Source organism: Podarcis filfolensis, assembly GCF_964270895.1.
Source record: "Podarcis filfolensis genome assembly, chromosome: 10".
Lineage (NCBI taxonomy): Eukaryota > Metazoa > Chordata > Lepidosauria > Squamata > Lacertidae > Podarcis > Podarcis filfolensis.
Genome location: NC_139612.1, coordinates 69934358 through 69944972, shown reverse-complemented (window position 1 = coordinate 69944972; position 10615 = coordinate 69934358). Strand labels below are relative to the sequence as shown.

Below are 10615 nucleotides of genomic sequence, written 5' to 3'. Positions count from 1 at the left end.
CGGAAGCCTTTTTACTTGGTAAAAAGTGGGAGGAGAAATCCCCAAAAAGGATGTTACTTTTTTCTGTATGCCACAACAGCTGCAAGAATATTATTAGCAAAGAATTGGAAGCAACAAGATTTACCAACTATCAAAGAATGGTGGATGAAGACAATGGACTATATGGAACTTGCCAAACTGACCGGGGGACTCTGAGACCAGAGAGAAGAGATGGTGGAAGAAGTTTAAAGAATATTTGAAAAAATATGTTAATGTTTAAATTTTAGAATAGCTTTGGAAGTGGATATAGGCTGTAGGGTTAGAAGTAGAAGGTAGTGTATTTTAAAATAGTATTATTTGTTTTTTTTTATAATATTTTTATTTTTTCCATATAAACACAACATACATAAACATACAAAGACAAAAACAGAACAAAAAACATGTATCATTTCATATCCTAATTTCTTATACCTTTCTTCCCCGACTTCCTCATGCCTCCCTTTTCTGTATTCCAAATTCTTATCGATTGTTCAGCAAATCTTCCCTTATTTTAATTTAAATTTAGACTAGTCTTCCTTATTCTCCTTGTCTTAACCATAGCTAATAGTAACCATTTACTTTCCAGTCCAGCATCATTCTAACTTTCATTAATTTTGTAATATTTCTTTAAATAGTCTTTAAATTTTTTCCATTCTTCTTGCGCTGCTTCTCTTCCCTGGTTTCGGATTCTGCTCGTCATTTCTGCCAAGCCCATGTAGTCTATCACCTTCATCTGCCATTCTTCCAGTGTGGGTAGCTCTTGCGTCTTCCAGTACTTCGCAATGAGTATTCTAGCTGCTGTTGTAGCATACATAAAGAAAGTTATATCCGTCTTTAACACCCCTTGGCCGACAATACCCAAGAGAAAGGCCTCTGGTTTCTTGGGGAAAGTATATTTAAATACCTTTTTAAGTTCATTATAGATCATTTCCCAGAATACCTTAATCTTCCTTTTCCAAGGAATTATTTGTAAGTGATAAAATGTGAAGATTTTTGTGGTAAAAGTAAGTGTGATTAAAAAATGGTTAAAAATCATGATATATGTAAACTGCTAAAGATGAGGTAAAATGAAAATCAGATAGGGGGGACTTGGGAAAGCTCACCTAACAATGTTTAGAAAAAATAAGGATAAGACAAGAATTTGTTTGTATTGTTTATTTGTGTTATAAAATGAAAAAAAAGGGGTGGGGGGACATATATCCCAAAAACGCCACAGTCTCAGCTGACCTTCATTCCAAGGCCCAGGCTGCATGCCTACAACCTTCGAGTCCCTCACTGCTCAGAGTTTTGGGTGGCATGTAAAAATAGTTTGTGCTCTATTCGTGGCTGCAAAGGTTTGCATTTAGGGTTCATTGCATTTGCATGCATTCAGCCCTTGCCCGAACTGATAGAGTTTTCTTAATGGGACCAGTAAAAGACCGGTTGCTTGGCAACCCCATCCAATCCCCATCTTGCCCCATAAGCCTTGCATCGCGAGACCCCTCATCCCTCTCTCATCCCTCCCCCGCATCAGCTGTGAATCTGACATTATTTTTAAGTGCTGACAGCCTTCGGCCCTTAATCCAGTCCTCATCCACTATCCAAACAGCTTATTCTGAAAGCGCCACCATCAGCCGGCGGTGGCCTAGATTTCTCTTTCGGCTGCAAGGCCCGGCTGGCGGTAAAGAGGAATTTGCATTAGCGCCTTACCTGTTACAGTGAAGGGCGGACTGGAGGAGGAAGATGGAGGTGAAAAAGGAGGAGGAGATATGTCATGGCAGGCAGGGTGGGGGCAGAGAAATTATGGGGAAATCAGGAAGAAAGAATAATGGAATCCCAGAGTTGGACGGGACCACAAGGGTCATCTAGTCCAACCCCTTGCTATGCAGAAATCTTTTGCTCAATGTGCTGCTCCAAAAGGCGCTTTCAAAGTGCTTTATTGTCTTTATTGGTTTTGCCCTCACAACAGCCCTGTGAGGTAGGCCATTTTTATCGTTCCCCCAAGAAAGGATGTCACGTTCAAGAGCCTCCCCTATCCAGGGCTGATGCGAGTTACGGTCCTAAATTTGTGGAGGTCACTTGTGGGTTGGGGGACGGCTGGATCAAGTCTGAATCGGGGGCCTAATCCGGCCCGCTGGTGGTCAATGTAATCTGGTCCCCATGGCAGTATATGTCCTGGGGTAAAATCCTTTAAAAAGCAACTTTGGTTGGCCCTCACGCATGTTCACTTCATCAGATCTGGCCCTCTTTGAAAAAAGTTTGGCTTGTCCTAAGGTGAAAGACTTCTGGGAAAAGATTTATAGTGAGTTGAAAAAAATGTTGAAAAATACTTTTATTAAGAAACCAGAAGCCTTTCTACTTAGAATAATAGGATTGGAATTGCCCAAAAAAGATGTGAGATTGTTTTTGTATGCCACTACAGCGGCAAGACTTTTATTAGCCAAAAATTGGAAATCGCAAGAAATACCAACTGTAGAAGAATGGCAGGTGAAGATGTTGGACTTTTTGGAGCTGGCTGACCTGACTGGAAGAATCCGCGATCAGAAAGAAGAGGAATACCAAGAAGATTGGAAGAAATTTAAAGATTATTTAGCTAAATATTGTAATATAAGATCATTAGAAGTCATTTGAAAGCACCAAATAGGCTAATGTGTTGCAAAGCATTATGGATTTAGACTATTAAGAAAAGAGAAGATGATAGTAAATTGAAGGAGTAAATTTTATTAGAAAGATGATTTTGGAGAACTGTTACAAGGTGATACAATGAAATTCAGTTGGGGGGGTTGAGGAAGTAGATAACAATGAAAGCTAGATTGGGTCTTAGAAATAATAAGAGTTTATATATTTGGGCTTTTTGGTGGTTTTCTTTCTTTTTTTAGTATTGTTGTGTTTTCTTTTGTGTGTTTTATTTGTTATATTTGTTATAAATGTGGAAAATCAATAATTTTTTTTGAAAAACAGAGGAATCTTTTGCTCAATGTGAGGCTCGAACAATGTTGTGTCTGACTCTTTGTGACCCCCATGGACCAGAGGACGCCAGGCCCTCCTGTCTTCCACGGGAAGAAATGGAGGCAGTGAGAGATTTTACTTTCTTGGGCTCCATGATCATGGTGACAGCAGTCACAAAATAAAAAGACGCCTGCTTCTTGGGAGAAAAGAAATGGCAAACCTAGACAGCATCTTAAAAAGCAGAGACATCACCTTGCCAATGAGGGTCTGTATAGTTAAAACCACTGAGCCTAGGGCTTGCCGATCAGAAGGTCGGTGGTTCGAATCCCCGCGACGGGGTGAGCTCCCGTTGCTCAGTCCCTGCTCCTGCCCACCTAGCAGTTCGAAAGCACGTCAAAGTGCAAGTAGATAAATAGGTACCGCTCCAGTGGGAAGGTACCGTATTTTTTGCACCATAACACTCACTTTTTTCCTCCTAAAAAGTAAGGGGAAATGTCTGTGCGTGTTATGGAGGGAATGCCTACGGGTGGCATGCCTACGGATTTTCCTCCTCTAAAAACTACGCACGTGTTATGGTCGGGTGCGTGTTATAGAGCGAAAAATACGGTAAACGGCGTTTCCGTGCGCTGCTCTGGTTCGCCAGAAGCGGCTTAGTCCTGCTGGCCACATGACCCGGAAGCTGTACGCCGGCTCCCTCGGCCAGTAAAGCGAGATAAGCGCCGCAACCCCAGAGTCGGCCACAACTGGACCTAATGGTCAGGGGTCCCTTTACCTTTACCTTACTTTTATGCAATAAGCTAGTTCTTGCCCAGGTCTGTACACCTGTCTATCCTCCGACAAGGCATCATCAGAGTTCAAGGTCACATTCCAGCCAGGGAAAAGCACTTAAAGGGGGGGGGGCAGGCCCAGTAGGAGAGGTTAGCCTGGGGAGCATTACAAGGGCCAGACACAGAGTCTTGGAGGGCCACATCTGGGCCTAAGGTTCCTGTCCACCGGGTTAGTTCCCTGTACAGCTGAAACCTGAGGTCAGATTTCGCTCATTTTGGGCAAATATGATGAGTTTTAGGCTGCAGTCCTGAACCTACTTACCTGGGAGTAAGACCCACTGAACTTCGGCACTGTTAATTGATTAAAAAGGTGCCTCAGTTAATTTGAAGCAAAATATTTACCATGCTAGTGTATACAGGCACTGGCTGGTATTTCCCTCTGCAGAGACTTAGACAAGAAAGAGGATAACTCGGATGGGCAGCAAAGTTAGCATCTATTGGAACCAAGCAGTCTGCGAAATATCTAGGGACAGCACCCCAAAGACCTGTGGCCACTCCAGAGTCACACCTGTGTTCCCTTCCTTTCACAAACTGGAAGGGATATGAAGGAATGGCAGGGTCTCGGCAGGGACACATCCCGGCAGTGAAAATGGTTGCTTTTGCTGATTTTCTCTATTTGTTTCAAATGCTACCAGTATAAGGCTAGCCTGGAAGGAGCTAAAATAAACACCTGGCCAAAGGTGCAAAGGTGGAACGGAAATGTAAGAAAAATAGACGGCATGTGAAATAAAAGAGAGAGGGAGAGAATGAGTGCATGCCAAGCGATCAGAGTTTCTGAGTGAGATTTTAGAAATCTCTTCGTGTGTGGTTAACAGTGTGGAATCTCATTTGGTGGGATGAATGGTCCCCATCTTTTTTTAAAAAAAGATTTTCAGCGCTTGGCAGAGCAGATCCAAAAGCCAAAACTCAGAAGCGAGGCCCCTTAACCCCATGAAAACTGCCCGTCTCATTTTGGGCCCTCTGTAGTTCCTGGCTGGATAGCGCCCAGGGTCTTGTTCAGTCCTGTTTCCAAGAGAGACACCTGTCAAAATCGTATCCCGGGTCATGCATAATTTAACCTGTCAGCTCCCATCAGCCGTGCAAGTAGGAGAGACATCCAGGCCGGCGGAAGGCCCAGCATCCAAAACACCTGCACGGCGGAAGGGGGGGGCGGCACATTTTCCATCGAGAACGAGGAAAGAATCCGTAATTTGCCTTACAGCAAGTTATGTCTTCCTGCCAATCTAGCAGTTCGAAAGCACGTCATAGTGCAAGTAGATAAATAGGTACCGCTCCGGCGGGAAGGTAAACGGCGTTTCTGTGCGCTGCTCTGGTTCGCCAGAAGTGGCTTAGTCATGCTGGCCACATGACCCGGAAGCTGTGCGCCGGCTCCCTCGGCCAATAAAGCGAGATGAGCGCCGCAACCCCAGAGTCGGCCACGACTGGACCTAACGGTCAGGGATCCCTTTACCTTTAAGTTATGTCAGGAGCAGGGAGATATGAAGAAACAGGAAGTGAAAAAGCAAACGTGGTTTGCTGAGCGTCAGGTACTAGGAAATCACTTTGGCCTCAGGAACATCTGCTTTTCCAGCTCCACTAGGGCAGATTTCCAAATCAATGGGGTTCTGGGGCACAGGCCTCCTGGAAGCCCTCCTCGCCAATGTGGGAATGCTGCCCTTTAAGGAAGAGGGGCTGCTGCAGCTCAGTGACTGAACACCTGCTTTGCATGCAGAAGGACTCTGGTCCAATCCCCAGAATCTGCAGGGAGGGCTAGAAAAATGCCCTGTCTGAAACTCTGGCAAGCTGCTGGCAGTCAGTGCAGACAATACTGAGGTAGATGGACCAATTGGTGTGGTAAAGCCAGTATCCCTGAAGGAGCGTCTCCACCCCCATCGTTCTGCCCGGACACTGAGGTTCAGCGCTGAGGGCCTTCTGGAGGTTCCCTCATTGCAAGAAGTGAGGTTACAGGGAACCAGGCAGAGGGCCTTCTCGGTGGTGGCACCCACCCTGTGGAACACCCTCCCACCAGATGTCAAAGAGAAAAACAACTACCAGACTTTTAGAAGACATCTGAAGGCTGTTCAGGGAAGTTTTTAATGTGTGACATTTTAATGTATTTTTAATATTTGTTGGAAGCCGCCCAGAGTGGTTGGGGAGACCCAGCCAGATGGGCGGGGTACTATAATGAATTATTATTATTATTATTATTATTATTATTATTATTATTTCCTATCTTCTATATCTCAGTGAATGAGCAACCGCCTCTCATGCAGAAGGGCCCAGCTCCTATCCCTGGCATGTTCAGTTAGAGTGGGGTTAAGGCCCCTGTCTTGAAAGCATGGAGAGCTGCCAGTGTGGACAGTCCTGGGCTAGATGCACCAATGGTCTAACTCAGTATAATGGTGTTCCTCGAAGCTGCTGCAACGATGTGTGTTTTTAAGTCGCATTTCCACTTAGCAAAGTCCTTTACTGCCCCCCCACCTGCACTTTGTGCTTTTTCGTTATTCCCATTATACAGGTGGGCCACTGAGGCCAAGACAGAGTGAATGTGGTGAATGGGGGCAGGGGCACGCGAATCTGGTCTCCTTAACCTTAACAGTGATTGAAATTAATAGGAACTGTGCAAGAGCCCTTTGCATTTTGAGGAGGGGGCTGCTCCCAAGCAAATCCCCAGTGCAATTGTGCAAAAATCTGGCCATGTGGAAAGCCCGCTGGACTTTCAAAGCAGTTTAGCCCATTTTTTCCAAGACCTATTAGATAGGTGTCTTCCTGCACCTCTGCAAAATAGGAATAGGAATAGGATCCCAGAGAAAAGAAGGAACTTTTATTGCAAAGCATCAGCGACATGTAATTTCAAAGGTTATATTTCAAAGGTTATGCAGAATTTGGAGGTTGGTGAAGTGGTTTTTTTGTTTGCAAGGAACCAGTTTGCTGCCTTGAGACAGGACAAGGGGCACTTGCGAGAGGAAATGTACATTAGGAACGGAACTGTGCCGGAGACCGTGTGAAAGCTAGTCCCAGACACAGAGGACAGCAGCATTCATCTTTTTTATAAAAAAGTCCATTTCGAGCCTCCATGAATTAAAAGTCTGCAGCACCTCCGTTGCTGGAAATTGCAAGTGCGTAGAATGTTCTTGTGCTCAGATCTTGCTTGCAGGCTTCTCTTTTGGCCACCGTGAGAACGGGATGCTGCACTTTGGCCTAATCCCGCAATCTCTTTTTACGAAAGACTCCATAGCTTTGGAGCCTGGTACCCCTCCACGCCCTCCATAAACACACTCCTTGCAGCCAACATTTATACACAATAAATTCACAATTCAAGATGGTAGCCTCCATCTTCAATGAGGACAAACTTGAATTCTATTTTATTTTATTTTTAAGTTTCTATCCCACGTTAGAAGAAACAATCATCTTGGCACAAGAAGATTACGGGGGGCCCGTGCAACCGCTCCTGAACCCAAGCAAAGAGTGGCGCTGGGGAAGCCCCCTGTTCCGAAGGACTACTTGCTCTGTGACCCTGAGCGGGCAGAGAATTTGGAATTTCACTTCTGTCTGCGCCTGCTCTCGACCACTGGCAGAGGGAGCTGTTTGCTAGCGGGTCCATTCTCCCTGACCGCAGGACGGGCGACTGAGGCTTGACCCTCAGGCTGTAGTTGGCAAGTCTAGAACCACCGGATCATGATACCTCACCAGTGTGAGTTCTACCATTGCCAAACACAGCAAGAGAGAGAGGATACGGCTGGAATAAGGCGACATGGGAGGGCCGCATCCTGACCGACGCCATCGCCTGCAAAGGAGGAAGAAAGTTGGGGGGCAGCATTCCTGGATGGTGTCCGTGCAGCACCCCCGATGGCTCTTTATACCTTTGCATCCAGGTTAATGTTTGGGTCGATCCTTTCGCGGCAGCCAGAGATGCTTTTATGCCTGAAACAGAGAGAAAAATATGCAGGATGCTGTTGATGATGATGATGATAATTTATTACTTATACTCCACCCATCTGGCTGGGTCTCCCCAGACACCCTGGGCGGCTTCCTACAAAAGATTAAAAATACCGTATTTTTCGCTCTATAAGACGCACCAGACCACAAGACGCACCTAGTTTTTGGAGAAGGAAAACAAGAAAAAATATATTCTGAATCTCAGAAGCCAGAACAGCAAGAGGGATCGCTGCGCAGTGAAAGCAGCGATCCCTCTTGCTGTTCTGGCTTCTGGGATAGCTGCGCAGCCTGAATTCGCTCCATAAGACGCACACACATTTCCCCTTACTTTTTAGGAGGGAAAAAGTGAGTCTCATAGAGCAAAACATACGGCACCTTAAAGCAGTGCCCCCAAATCACCACCCGGATTTGTTTCAATTAATTCCTGCAGGAGGATATCTGGTTCTTAAGTTACAATTTGAGACGACCAGTCATAGTTATCTATATGGGAAACAGTTTATAAGAAGTAAATAAGGAAGCTGTGTACAGGATAAAGGAAGTCCTTTATTTCGTTTTTCTTCGTTGAAAGTGTATTGTTCTAAAGTTTGTTTCGTTTTAGATGTTACGGTGGTGGGTTTATTTGTTGCTGTAGTAGATTTGTGTTGTGAATAACTTCAATAAAATTCAAAATAATCCAAAAACACATCAAAACACCAGTCATTAAAAACTTCCTCAAGTCCTAAAACTTAAAAACTTCCCCTAAATTGAGTCCGGCGTGCAAGAGACGTGTCCCCCAAAGTGGATGGCCGCAGCCATCAGGCCCACTAACACTCACCTTATGGGTCTGGGGAAAAACTGGGCGGATTTCGTTCTAGGGAGTCTAGCAGCTGATCTCTGCCCTGGCCCAATCTGGGCCAAATGCATCATAGGCAGAAAGTGCTTTTGCGCTTTATCTCCTGTTTTATTGCCCCAGTTTTTATTTAAGATAACTAGGGAGCTCTGCTCAGAGGCGTAGGAAGGTCAGGTGGTACCTGGTGTGGAAAAGTTCTTTTCTTTTTTGTTTTGTTAGAGCGTTTATTAATTTTCAAATAAAAAACATCCAATTAACATATCAAATCAAAAGTAAAAAACTAAAATAAAAAATCCAATTGTCTTCCGAATTGTAATTTTGATTTTACGACTTCCCACGGTCTGGACCTCAAAGCATTTCCAAATCTCAGTCCTGCCTCTCATCGATATTTCCATATTTCCATATCTCGATTTTATCTCTCCAAGGTGTGGAAAATTTCTTGTCACCCCCCCCCCCAATTGATTATTATTTTTTGGCCTGCAAAAATAGTTTTACGTTATTTCATATTTTCTTACAATGTGGATTATGGGCCTCTGATAACAAGGGGGCGGCTGTGGACAGATACTTAAATCTACAGGATGGATTGTGTTTTGGCTGCACTCAATTGAAATTCCAGCCTTCACGACGTATGAAAACGGCCAAGTAAACAGTTCTTTTCGTGGAGGATGGTCAAGATATTAACTGATATGCATGAAATTTCAGATATAGCTACATAATCCCTAGTGTAGTAAAATAAGACCTTTGGAACAGGCATTTTTTTAAAAAAAGTTTTTAATGAACCGCCCTAGCAGGGCAGTAATTGTTCATTTTTTACACCCCCCGTCCCCCTTCCTACGCCCCTGGCTCTGCTTCAGTTTCCATTTCACAGGAGGTAACAGCGACGAGTTTTTGAAGCAGGGCCTTTTTGGTGGTAGTGGCACGACTCCAGCCGCCCCAAAGAGGCCCACCAGGCACCTCCATTTTGTCCTGGGCACTAAAGCAAGACAGCTCTGTTCTCACAAAGCTTTTAAAAGGCTATTTATGGTGGAGTGTGTGCCTGTGTGTATTTTCCTGTACATTTTAAGTTATCGTATTATATTAACTTACCTCTTGTACATTATGCCGGGCTCCTTTCAATAATAATAATAATAATCATGCATTTTGGATTGTATTTTTTTTTCCCTGTTCCAGGATTAGCCATCTTGAGAGACCTTACAGGGCTAGCAGGCGGGTTATAAAGTTTTGAAATTAAAAGAAAATGAAAACAATAGCGATGCAACTCTTTACCCCAGCCTTGGACAGCTAAGGGGTGTTTTTATAACAACCTCCGTTTTCCAATTCAAACAGTATTTATTTATTTTTTATTCCATTAAATTTGCATCCCGCTAGCTGACTGTAAAAAAAAAAAAGGAATTTACAAATAGACAAAGCGAAAACACCGAGAGAGAAAAATCACAACCATACCTTTAAAAACATGCAAAAGTTAAAATACTAAAGCAGATTAAAATGACCTTGAGCTTCTAAGCATCTGGGTAGGCCTGTCAAAGCAAGAATGGTTTTGGCAGACGCCAAAAAGAGTATATTGTTTTTATTATTGCTTGTTAGCCGTCCTGAGATCGGCCTTGGCTGGGGAGGGCGGGGTATAAATAAATAATAAAATTATTATTATTATTATTATTATTATTATTATTATTATTATTATTACATTGAAGGCACGTGCCTGATATCATGAGGCAGGTAGTTCCACAGGCTGCTACTGCAACAACAACATTAAAAGACCAAGTACTAACAAATATGAAATGGACATTATGGGGCACCTGCAATTGTGCCAATTGAAGTGGTCAAGTTGGGTCAACCGGACCCAAGTTGGTTTCTCATTTTTTAAAAAATAATGTTTATCTGGTTTTAAAAAACTGCTGCAGCCTGCCCTTAGGACCTTATATGGTTGAAGGCCGGGTGAGAAATCCTATAAGAAGCCAGATCAATGGAATTAAATAATTAAAACCCCAGCTCTCTCTTTTTGAGGAGTTAAAACCCTGTCGTTCTCATCCATCGATTCCTGTCAGAGGCGGCCATTTTCCAGTCTCCATCCACCTCCGTCAAGGTGGCTTCTTTT

At 43.9% G+C, this 10615-nt stretch overlaps 1 long non-coding RNA gene across 1 annotated transcript; it reads right to left on the bottom strand.

Moving 5' to 3' along the window:
- Positions 1-6556: 6556 nt before the first annotated feature.
- On the bottom strand, positions 6557-10115 carry LOC310743148. The gene is made up of 2 exons (XR_014538819.1): positions 9607-10115; positions 6557-7676 (listed from the first exon to the last, which is right to left on the bottom strand). It is a non-coding gene; the product is annotated as an uncharacterized lncRNA (long non-coding RNA).
- Positions 10116-10615: the final 500 nt, after the last annotated feature.